Source organism: Epinephelus fuscoguttatus, linkage group LG7 (assembly GCF_011397635.1).
Source record: "Epinephelus fuscoguttatus linkage group LG7, E.fuscoguttatus.final_Chr_v1".
In the NCBI taxonomy this organism is placed as follows: domain Eukaryota; kingdom Metazoa; phylum Chordata; class Actinopteri; order Perciformes; family Serranidae; genus Epinephelus; species Epinephelus fuscoguttatus.
This window is the reverse complement of record NC_064758.1, coordinates 43041524-43052779: the sequence shown is the minus strand read 5'-3', so window position 1 is coordinate 43052779 and position 11256 is coordinate 43041524. Positions and strand designations below refer to the sequence as shown.

The 11256-nt window shown below is 39.1% G+C and overlaps 1 protein-coding gene across 1 annotated transcript in view; it reads left to right on the top strand.

Moving 5' to 3' along the window:
- The first annotated feature begins 29 nt into the window (after window positions 1–29).
- Window positions 30–11256, top strand: part of dnajc5ab (DnaJ (Hsp40) homolog, subfamily C, member 5ab) — a 36772-nt gene continuing 25545 nt past the window's right edge. The window contains exon 1 of the mRNA XM_049582221.1: window positions 30–215. The gene's annotated coding sequence lies outside the window, so the exon portion shown is untranslated. The remainder of the gene's footprint in view (window positions 216–11256) is intronic.

Below are 11256 nucleotides of genomic sequence, written 5' to 3'. Positions count from 1 at the left end.
GAGGGTTTCCGCGCAACCGCTCCACTCCGCGAGGATTGACCCATGGGATTGACAGCCCGTTCCCTCCCGGTGTAGCCGTTAGCTCGGTGGTTGTACTACCGGCTGTTTGAATGGTCTAACGGCGGAGAGCAAAGCAGAACTGGGATGCGAGTATTATAAAATAAAAGTCGAGATACGCTTCACTTCAGAGTAAACTGAAGCCACACTGAAACAAGGTAAGACGTGAGCACAGTTAGCCGGTGAGCTAACGTTACTCAGCTTTACTGCCCTTGGATTAGTTAGCGAGCTAAGTGCTAGCTGGGTTATTCAAACCAGGCATATCGCTCAGTGCAGGCTAGGCTAACCAACATGGATGCTGTGTGTGTGTGTGTGTGTGTGTGTGCCTTTGATGCAGCGCCTGGAGATTATCCGCTTTAACCACGGTTTGATTCCCGAGCCGACCGGTATTTTCTAGTTCGGTTGCCAGTCACGAACTGAGACCCCCCGTTACAGTGGGGCAGGGAGACGCTGGATTCAGATCCCGGGGCGTCATATCGATTATTGTGAGTCCTAACGTAAAAGTCTTGTAAAACTGGAGAGAGACATCACAGGATAAATCCGGATTTGTGGTCTGGTAGTGAGCCGATGTGTTTGTGATCACGCCTGTCTTTGGCAATGTTGGAGAGACAGGTGCAACTTTTATTGCAAGTTGATAAATAGCACGTCAACTGAACAGCCAGGCTATTTAAGAATCTGTAGCTAAGTAGTCCAAACTATTCCCATTGTGTTGTTGTTAATGGGACAGGTCCTATTATTGGTTTGCTTACGAGCGGATCTGAAATAGCTGGAGGAGAGCTTCTGTCTGTGTCCGTCCTCATGTGATGTGTATGTGGAGTGGCAGGTGGTGTCACACACTGGCTGACTGCGTGGGTGTGTGACAGTGCATGCATGTTTATGGCAGAAGATGCTTTGGACATGTAGTGTGCACTTTATTATACAGTCGCAGGTTTTGGCTTTGGTTCTATCTATCTGATCAGATAGCAGGCAGCAGCCCAGTCCTCCAATTCTTCTTCCTCTCCTGACTGTCCCTCTGAGCACAGACCTGTAAAGCCTTTTTGCATAATAAGCTCCAGTGTTGTTCTTTTTTTGTCAGAAGGGATTGAAATATATTGCATTTGTCTCCATTTTGAATTTTAAGTTGCTTTGTTGTAATGATTGCAGACTTCAGAGTAACAATCCATTGTGGGGATGTTGCTGTAAGTGCACTGTATCTGTGCAGTGTTGGTTTTGGATTGATAATCATGTTACATTCTTCAGGTGTATCCCTGTGAATTTGTCTTTTATGTAGTGATTCTTCTGGGAGAGTGTCACTCCTAAATGTCACCAGCAGGTAGGGGTGGGGGAAAATCAATACGGTATAGTACTGCATATTTTCTTGTGGCAAGTATTGATTTTGATTGATTGCTTTTTCAGTCCACCAGATACATTTTGCTGTGAAAAAAATGGCTGAAGTGAGATGAACAGACTGAAAAAAATTCTTATTAGATAAAACAGATTTTGACTAAGTTTTCCTTTGGGGACACAATTTACAGTTGAAAATAGGTAATGAATTGTAAAATACTGTAATATATTTTATCACAATACTCAGCATATCGCAACATATTTAAAATCGCAATAATATTGTATCGTGACTTAAGTATTATGATATCATTTAGTATATCCTCTGGTGATTCCTACCCCTACTAGCAGTAGAATAAAAGTAGAAGTAAAAACCACAAGCATGAGCACTGAGTCAACATATGAGTATAAGAACAGTCATTTGGCACCTAAAAAGCAGTTGGTCTTTTTTTCAGATACTACTACAAGCACTTATTGAAATAAGCTTTTGGTAGTAAAAATCTTCTGTGAAGAATATTTGCTGCCGTATCTTTATTGTTAGTGAAGAAGATTCATTTCTTGCACGCATGTCTGTAATAGTGTTGTAACAGTACTGGAATTTCTAGGAGTTTCTTCCACTGAAAATAACACGTTTAACTAATTAATCAATCCTTTGATCAGCAAGTAGCATCGGATGCATAACTAATTGATGTACTGATACTTGAGGTGGGAAAATAGTACTAAATGTAAGTGATTACATAAAATAACCTTTTGTTCTTGTTTTTGTATTCAGGCTCTTTCAAAAAAGATACTGGATATTGACATCACCAGAAAAAGTATGTACTTGTGGTGTTGGACGTTTACTGAAATGCCTGAGTATGCAATCTCATAATGCTTATCTTTGTCCACATACTGTACAAGCCTCTTTAGAGAATGGCATTATCAGGGACAGTGCATCTCTAGCTACAGAGACAGGACAGGAAAGTGTTTTAACAGCTGATAAGTTTGGCCTGAGGCTACACCAAATGGAGAGGCGTGACAGGTCATCATCTGATTAAATGCGTGACGTTTTCATTCATTAAGTGCTTAAATGATGCATTAATTGCATCGACTTTAAGGAGTGGCCCTTTTCCAGCAATTTATCTCTGCAACATTACATATTTCTGAGTCAGTTTTATTCTAAAGTACACGTCCAGGAAACATTTGACCAAATCCTATTATTTGTCTGAGTCAGCTAGTCTGCGTAAGGGTTGACGTGATGGTGGATGATGTCAGTAGTAGGAAGAATGAGCTCTCGTACGAGTGGTCATGAGTGACTCATATAAAAGCCAGTCACATCAAATCAGGTTACACCTAGATAACAGAGCAGTAGTAGGTCAGAGGCGGAGATTATTGGTGATGCCACCCTGCAGCCACACTGGAAATTAAATGTGGTTCAGTTGACTGGAAATTTATCATAAGAACTAGAGCTGCAACCAACATTGTTGTTTTCCAATAGTTGACTGATAACTGTTTATAAAATGTCAGAAAACAGTGAAAACTATCACTCAACTATCAGAGGCCACAGTGACATCTTCAAATGTCTTATTCTGTGCAATATTTAATTTGCAATGAGATCAAGTGGAGAAAAGCGGCAACATTTAACAAGCTGCGAGTTTCAAATTTTTGTTTTTCAAATGACTAGGGCTAGGTGTCATTAAAAAAAATACAACACCAGTACCCTTAAATTAAGACCAATACCAGTTGAGTACTTCATTTGATGCCTTTTTTTCTACCATATTTGATAGCCATCGTGTGAATGGAAGGATTCAGTTGCATAAATTGCCTCCACCACTCTTTCCTATCAAAATTATTTTCACATGGGGTACCTTGTATCTCACCTTGTGGAGCACGGGCCCCGTGCACGGAAGGCTAAGTCCTTCCTGCAGCAACTTTGGTTCGATTCCTTTGTTGCACATCTTCCCTTCTCTCTCTATCTTTTTTTTTTTTTAAATAAAGGCAAGAAAGCCAAAATGATTTTTACACAAATGCTTTTTGTTCAAGTCCTAAAATACTTCTTAAATGACTGTGCAAACAACACTGTCAAATTCACCCAGCTCTGCTTCACCACACCAGACTGTAGGGTTGTATTTGCTGCAGTAGTAGGCCAATTATTTGTTGTATGAAATGGAGGAACACTTGCAGTGATTGGCTGCAAGCAAAACAATACAAATATTGTTTTAGGTCTGGGCACAAAAAGGATCAAATGCAGGTATCATTTTACTAGAGAAGTTTTGATACTACTTGATACTTCAATACCAGGCCTAAAACTGCCCCCAACAATGGTGTACATTTTCAAAATGTTTCTGTTCTGTGATTAATGAGGAGTTTTGAATTTCATTATGAATATATCATGTGGCCTATCTAATGTTTTGTGCCTGTTCTGCACTAGAGTAACTCAGATTTGCTGTGGTGCAGTGTGACAGTTTTCTGTCAGAGTGTCTCTGCTGTGACCCTTGAAAACCTAAAATTATCCCCCAGCTGGGATTCCTACTTTGGCTGGCTGGTATTTGGTATTGATATTTGTATCCCCACACAGAGGGTTGACAGGGTTCGTATTCAGTCTCTGGCACTAGATACAAAAGAGTTGCAGATGACTGCAGGAACTGAGCTTTACAGAAACACTTGATTTATGATTGATTAGTTCTCATTAAACAACCCAGTTAAAGAGAGACAGACCAGCACAGTGTACATTTTTATTATACAGTGATATGCATGTATTCCTTTGCTGTTATCTGTTTTTTAATGCAGCGTTTAATGCTGTCCAAATGAAAAATCCATGCTGTGACATCACTTATTGAGACATGACAGTGCAACTTTTTTTAATTTGTGTACATAAATGTGTTATGCATTTCAGTGGGATTTTTTTTTCATGTAGACAGAACGGTTTTAACTGCAATGTGTCCTATCTCACAACTAAATCATTATATTAGTATCCTGAGCGGTAGTAGACAGGTCAACTCTATGCTCAAGAAAGTGACCATCAGCCTGGAAATCACCAAACTCTTTGACCATGAGCATCGCTGCTAATTTCTCATCAGTTACAACCATTTTTGCAATTAAAGTTGAATTGCTTAATCCGTTGATCAACAGAAAAGAAATGTGCAAAAAAGTTAAATTATTGATGAGTGAGTTTCAGTCAAAAATGGCAAACATTTGCTCATTCAAGCTTCTGACGTGAGCATTTGCTGCTTTTCTCTACTTGAAATTGAACAAAATAAGCAATCTGAAGCTTGGGCCTTGTTTTTGTTGTTGTTTTTTACATTTCATAGAATAAACAATTTATTATTTATTTAATTATTTATTATCAGGAAAATATTCAGCAGACTATCAACAATTATCTGATCATGCTAAACCGTTCTATACACCCACTGATGTGGTGAATTAAATCAAAAATTCAGTTAAATTTACCTGTTTTAGTTTGGGTGTTAGTAATTCTACCATAGTACAGTTAACTGCTGAGTTAGTGTGACATTTCAGAAAGGCACCGCACTTAAACAGGAAGTGGGTTTAAACTTGATATAATCTTATGTCCTGTTTATATAATCAGGTAATTCATCTCTGAAGTTTTTCTTCTTCTTCTTCTTTTTTTTTTTTACAATGTCTTTAATTTAAATTGTTTCTTAATACATACATGTGTACATACGACAAGAAACAAATGGGTTTCTCGTCATCCAAAGCACATATTGAGCCACAAAGAAACACAAAAGACAAAGAAACAACTCCTCAGGCATAAAGCCATATTTTGTTCGATTACCCTCACAAAAACCGAGTCCAAATTAACCATAATTGTGAGGTTTCTGTGCTTTCCTGCTACTTGATCCAGCTGACCAGACACAAGAAACTGACTGTAAATGGCCAGAATAGTAAAGCGACCCCTGTAGTTTTCCTCCTACGGGTGTGTATCACCCTCCTATGCAGAGAAACCACAAAACCCCTGAAGGAAAAACAGTTTCCTTTTTGAATGACAGACGTGGCTGCTGATGTCCTCAGGTCACGAGTCTTTTCATGGTGTAACAGCCCTGTAATCGCAAGTCACATGAGGCTGTCAAATATTCACCTTCACTTTCCCTTCTGCTGCGACTTCACACTCTCTGCCTCCTCTTTCTCGCCCTGAACCGATCCCGTCTTTCTGTCTGTCACCTCATCTCTGTCTCTGTCGCCCTGCTGTCTCCACCTCTGTCGTTCCATCTCCATCACTCTGACTCCCCCACCCTGTTTGCCTCCGTCATTCCTCTCCTCTGTCTCTAAACCTTGACAGTGATTTGACATAGATTTGTTCTGGTGGATCATAGATGAGTTCTCTGCAGTGTTTTTGTGTGAAGTGCTAACTTCCTAAGTAACAAATAGTGTGACAAACGAAGCTGCGTTTTAAGAGTTTCACATACAACTTGTTAATTTTGTTATCAACATTAGAACACTATTTTTAGCAGTGCTGGTTTCACAGTTACACCTAACTAGTCCCACATAGACAGACTGATCTCTACACTTTGTTTTACCGCCAGAGGAAGGTCTGGCTGAACGCATCATAATCAAGGGTTTAAAAATTCTCTGGGCTGTAGGGCTAACCCAAATGCTTGGAAGCATGTTGCCATGGTAACTATAGTCCAAATCAGTTTTTGAATACTCCCTTTTTCTATACCATTACTCCATAAAAAACCAAATAGCCCATAGATTAAAAGATAGTAATCCAACATCATTTATTATTCTTTAATATTAATTATTAGTTATTCTCAGACAAGAACAATTAGTGATAGGCCTAGTTTTGTGACTACTAGAGTTGGACCACCTATGACAGGCTTACAGATACGCTAGCAAAAATCATTCTGTGTCCCCTCTATAAATTTGGAGGCTTTTGCAGGTCCGTGAATGCAGCACAGACAGAGCCCTCAATTAGTTTTTATTTGCCGCCGATCCAATCACAGAGGAGCAGCTGCAGCAAGTGAATGCAAACTTTTAGACTCAACAGAATGAATGGTTAAGCTTTACTTTCAATGCACCTGACGTTCTGCTGCGCCATCTCTACCCTGAGTACGCTCTGCACTTCAACAGTGTGGTGATACACACAACCCAATGTATGTATATTCCAATATCGCTCCTGATGAACGGTCGGACTCCAAAAATATGAATTCTTTGTTCTATCTGTGGCGGGAGATATTTTAATCTTGGCTGGCCACCACAAATAAATGAAGTTGTGGGAAACCCTGTAAAGCATTGCAAGACGGTTGTTGTTCTTTCACACACATTCCTAAAACAAAGTGTGCGAAACTAGTTTCATGTAACAGTGTAGATTTTGAAAACGCTAACACTAGAGATGTACCGATACCACTTTTTCCTTCCTGATACCGATTCCGATCCCTGAACCTTAGGTATCTGCCGATACCGAGTACCGAGCCGATACCAGCTCATAAAATAAAAATGGAATGGATATGAATTGTTGTATTGTAATTGTCTATGTAAAATATTAAGAAATAAATATATAATAGTAGAATGAATACCATAAAAAAAATTTTAATTATTATTATCCAGTGTTGACACAGATCACGACACAGGTTAAAGTGCAGCCACACAATTTGGTAAAAAAGACATTTTAAAGGCTACAGTAGAATGCTTTTTAAACTCTGCCCGTTTTCCGTTTCATTTGCCTGTAGCATGCGTATGCGTAATGACATGCAGCATTACGTATCGGATTGGTCATAGGCTGTACTCGCCGATACCCGATACCGCATTTTAGGCAGTATCGGAGGCATTTCCGATACTGGTATTGGCATCGGTATCGGTACAACTCTAGATAACCCACAGATAGCGGCAGGGAACATATGCACAGCCTACATCCTGTGAGTCAGACTACAGCTGAGCTGACTGGTACCATCACTCTTGTTTTGTTGAGCACTGAGCAGTCACAGATGTGGTGCCTTGCCTAAAAGTATTTCAGCTGTCACTATGGAGATATGGGATGATGTTTTTTATTGGGGTTTTTTATTATTTCTCTACTCAGGTGTAAATGTATTTTTAATCTTTGGGCTGCAGATGTTAATGGATCACTTAAAGTGAAGAGTAGATGTGATGAGTCAGAGTTTAGTTGAATAATCAATTAGTAAATTTAAAAAACTGTCATGAACTTAACTTGGTGATCATTACATGATACTTTTAGTAATTTGTCTAGTAATCATATTAGGGCTGCAACTAACTGTTATTTATCTTGTGAATATATATTATCTCTGATTAATTAATTATTGAAAATGTTAAGGAATAGAGAAAAGGACCACAGTTTTTCAGAGCCCAACATGACATCAACAGACATCTTGTCTTTTCTGTCAAACAGTTCAAAACCCCCCAAATATTTTCAGACTCAAATTATTATAATATTTGTATTATAAAGTTGTGAGTGGTGGATGCACTTCATCCATTGTAGTCTATAGTACAGTGTTTGGCTGCAACTAATTATTTTCAACTAATTATTTTCATTGTTTATTAATCTATTGTTTATGTTCTTGATTAATTGATTAGTTGTTTGGTCTATAAAAAGGCAGAAAATGTTGGAACAGTGTCCATCAGTGTTTCCCAACACCCAGGATGACATCCTGAAATGCCTTGTGTTTTTTTCCACAACCCAAAGATATTCAGTTTACTGTCACAGACGAGGAAAGAAAACAGAAAATATTCAAACTGAAGAAGCTGGAATCAGAATTTTGACTAAAAAAAATACTGAAACTGATTAATCAATAATCAAATTAGTAGGCATTTACTTTAGTAGGTGACAACTTTTTAAATCAATCTTTGCTTGCAGCTCTAGTATAAAATGTGCCCACACAGTTTTCCCATTGTACCTCAGCAGATCCAGGTCATTACTGTAATGTTTTCTCCTGCACTGTTGGCATGTGTGTGTCCATTGAGAAAGCTCGTGCACAAATGCTGACAGACAGCTGATTGGACATTTGCTAATGAATTGGATTGGCCTTTTTGCATCACAGCATCCCCGTGCCAAGATGTAGAGGCTGATGGGAAAGCAGGCTGTGGAGAGGTGTGTGTGTGTGTGTGTGTGTGTGTGTGTGTGTGTAATTTGTATAAAGTTATCTGCAGAATGTCAGCCCACAGTTTTATCTCGTTATGCTCCACTATCAAAGTGCTGGTTGTCATTATTTTCCTGGGTAGCTTGACTTGCAGTTTCACTTTGAAGATGTGACATTGCTTCATCAGTTCATCACCAAACAGCAGCTACATTTCATGAAGTACTTACTCATACGTCCTGTGAGTCTTCAAATTATACATAATCATACATCATGTAGGAAGTTTTTACTGCTAATACATCACACTGTACTCGTGGAGCAGGTTAGAGATTCCTGACATCAAGTCACATCTCCATCTTGTCATAATCATCGTCAGTCAACACGGAAGCTTTGTTAACTGTTGCCACCTGTTAACGTTGTTCACGACACTAGAAAAAGTATGCAGAGCTGCTTTAATGTCATCCAGACTTGTCATCATTTTTTGGCTCTGGCACAGGAGGAAGACATTTCCTGTTCTTCTTGTCCTATTCAGCTCTAAGTGGCTTAGTTGTTTTTCAAACCAGAGAAACACTCATCAGTGAGCACATCATCAGAGCTATTGGAGTAGTGGGTAGTGATTTGGACATCTGAAACCAGGCGAGGAGATTTCTCACTCCAGCTTACACAGTTTTACACATAGACTAGTTGACTAGTTAGAAACCACTCAAAAAAACAGTCCAAATTGGGCGCTATTTATTCGATTAGGTTACACATTGTCTGAAAAACATTTGCATATATTTTATCTTGCATATTATTTTATATTATGGTGTATGCTTCTCATTTCTTCTGGACTATTATTGTAAGGCACCAATACTTGTACGGGGACAATAAATTATATCGTATTGTATCGTGTATATTGGTCAGGCCTGACATAAAATAATACTTTTGGTTATACCTTTAACCGACTAATGTTTTGGGTGCCAAATAGCAAAGGTAGCAACATTTAATTGACCAGTCGAGCAATCGCACACATCCCTAGTTCTCACAGGAGCAAATAAACTATACAAAGGGAGGAAAATTATTTTTTTGGCAATTCATTCTTTCTTTAATGAGCACAGTTTTGATTGAGCGAGTGTGTAAATACTAAGCTGAGTTCGTGGTTAATTTCCTACCCTGCGTGCATGTGTGTGGCAGCTGTGTTTACGGTGTCGGTGGGACCATTAAGGTTGTATTTCCATCAATTGATTTTCAGGCAGGAATGGCGTGTGTGTGTGTTTGTGTGTGTTTGTAACCTGAGCTCAATGAATGAGCCGCACACTCTTACAATCAGGACTGACAGACTGACTCATCTGTTTGTTTTTCTGTGTAAAGCCTCATGTTTATTTTACAACTATATTATAACAGGGCTGCAACCATTATTTTCATCATTGATTCTGATTGTTTTCTCAAATGATTGATTCATCATTTTGTCTATGAAGTGCCAGAAAATAGTAAAAAGTGACCGCCATAATTTCCCTGGAGTCTAAGGGTTGTCTTTTTAAGCTGATCAAACCAGAAAGTGGTCACTTTACGCTCATGTATAACACAGAAAAGCATTAAATTTTCAAAGCTGAGAATCAGTCACATGGTCTGGACAGCAAGTGAGTTATGGTAAGAGTCAAGCCATATGAATACCTCCTTTCCTCTGTCTTTTCAGGGACCAGTTTTTCTACTCTCATGTCTGTGGGGCTGCAGCTTTTACTTGCAGTTTCAACTGTTCGTCTTTTTTATTTCACTTCCTTGATTAGACTTCAAGATAGTAAAATTAATGACTGATGCACGTCAAACAAAGAGCCAGCAACCCATTAAGGTAGTTTATTTCATCTACAATGATTTTAAATACTTTTAAACCATGAAATGTTTAATTATTGGCAGTTAATTGAGATTGTAGAAGTTTTCCCATTCTCATCCTCTTTAGCATGTGCTCATCTGTCCATTCTTTCAGTCTGTCTCACAGCTCTTAAATGGTCTGTACTGTTATCATTAAGCAGCTGATATGAGGCCTGTGGGTAGTTAAATGACCTGGCCTGGTGTTTGTCAGAGCATCTTCACTCCTTTATGAGAGCCATTTTGGATAATAGCAGACAGGAGATGTGGTCAAATTCCCAGAAGACCACTTAGAGATTAATATCTGAGCGGTAAGAGAGGAGCTGGAGAGCATGTAAGTGTGTGTGTGTAACCTCCTCTGGTGTAAAACGCTGCACCCACTGTTAACGTTGCTCCGTGTTTCATCTAAATGAGCAATGTCTGTCTCTGTCAGTGGCTGTTTAATGCAGTTTTGTGAAACGAGGTTGGCAATTTGTGGAAAGCAGTAATTAAGCAATTAATGATCAGCATGTAATGCTAATGCCATCTGAGTCGGTCTTAACAGGGTGAAATGAGAAGGAAAAGGAGCAGAAATAGAGAAGTGAAGCGTTAACGACACTCAAAGGGAAGATGGTGTTTCAAAATGGGTAAGGGGAAGAGTTGAGAGATCGAAAGGGTAATAATAATGTTGCAACAGAAAGAGAGGATGTACAAAATGCCTATCTGATAATCAGTAAAGAGAGGAAGAGAGTGCGCTGACATGTAATGAAGAAGTGATGACAAAGGTGTAGAGCTGAAAGACAGAAGGGCAGAGGAAAGTGTGATGATGGCAGGAGTGAAGGAGGAGAGCGTGAGGTGGATGTGAGCTGGAGAAGAGGGAGGAAGAGGATGATAGTAAGGAGAGTGCACATATTGAAAGAGGCTCTAGCTGCATTAGTAACAAAGATTTCAAACAGAAATGCCCCGTGATCACCTGTGGAGCAAAAAATTGTGAAACTTTGGTATTTTGTCTGGTTGGTTAGCATAT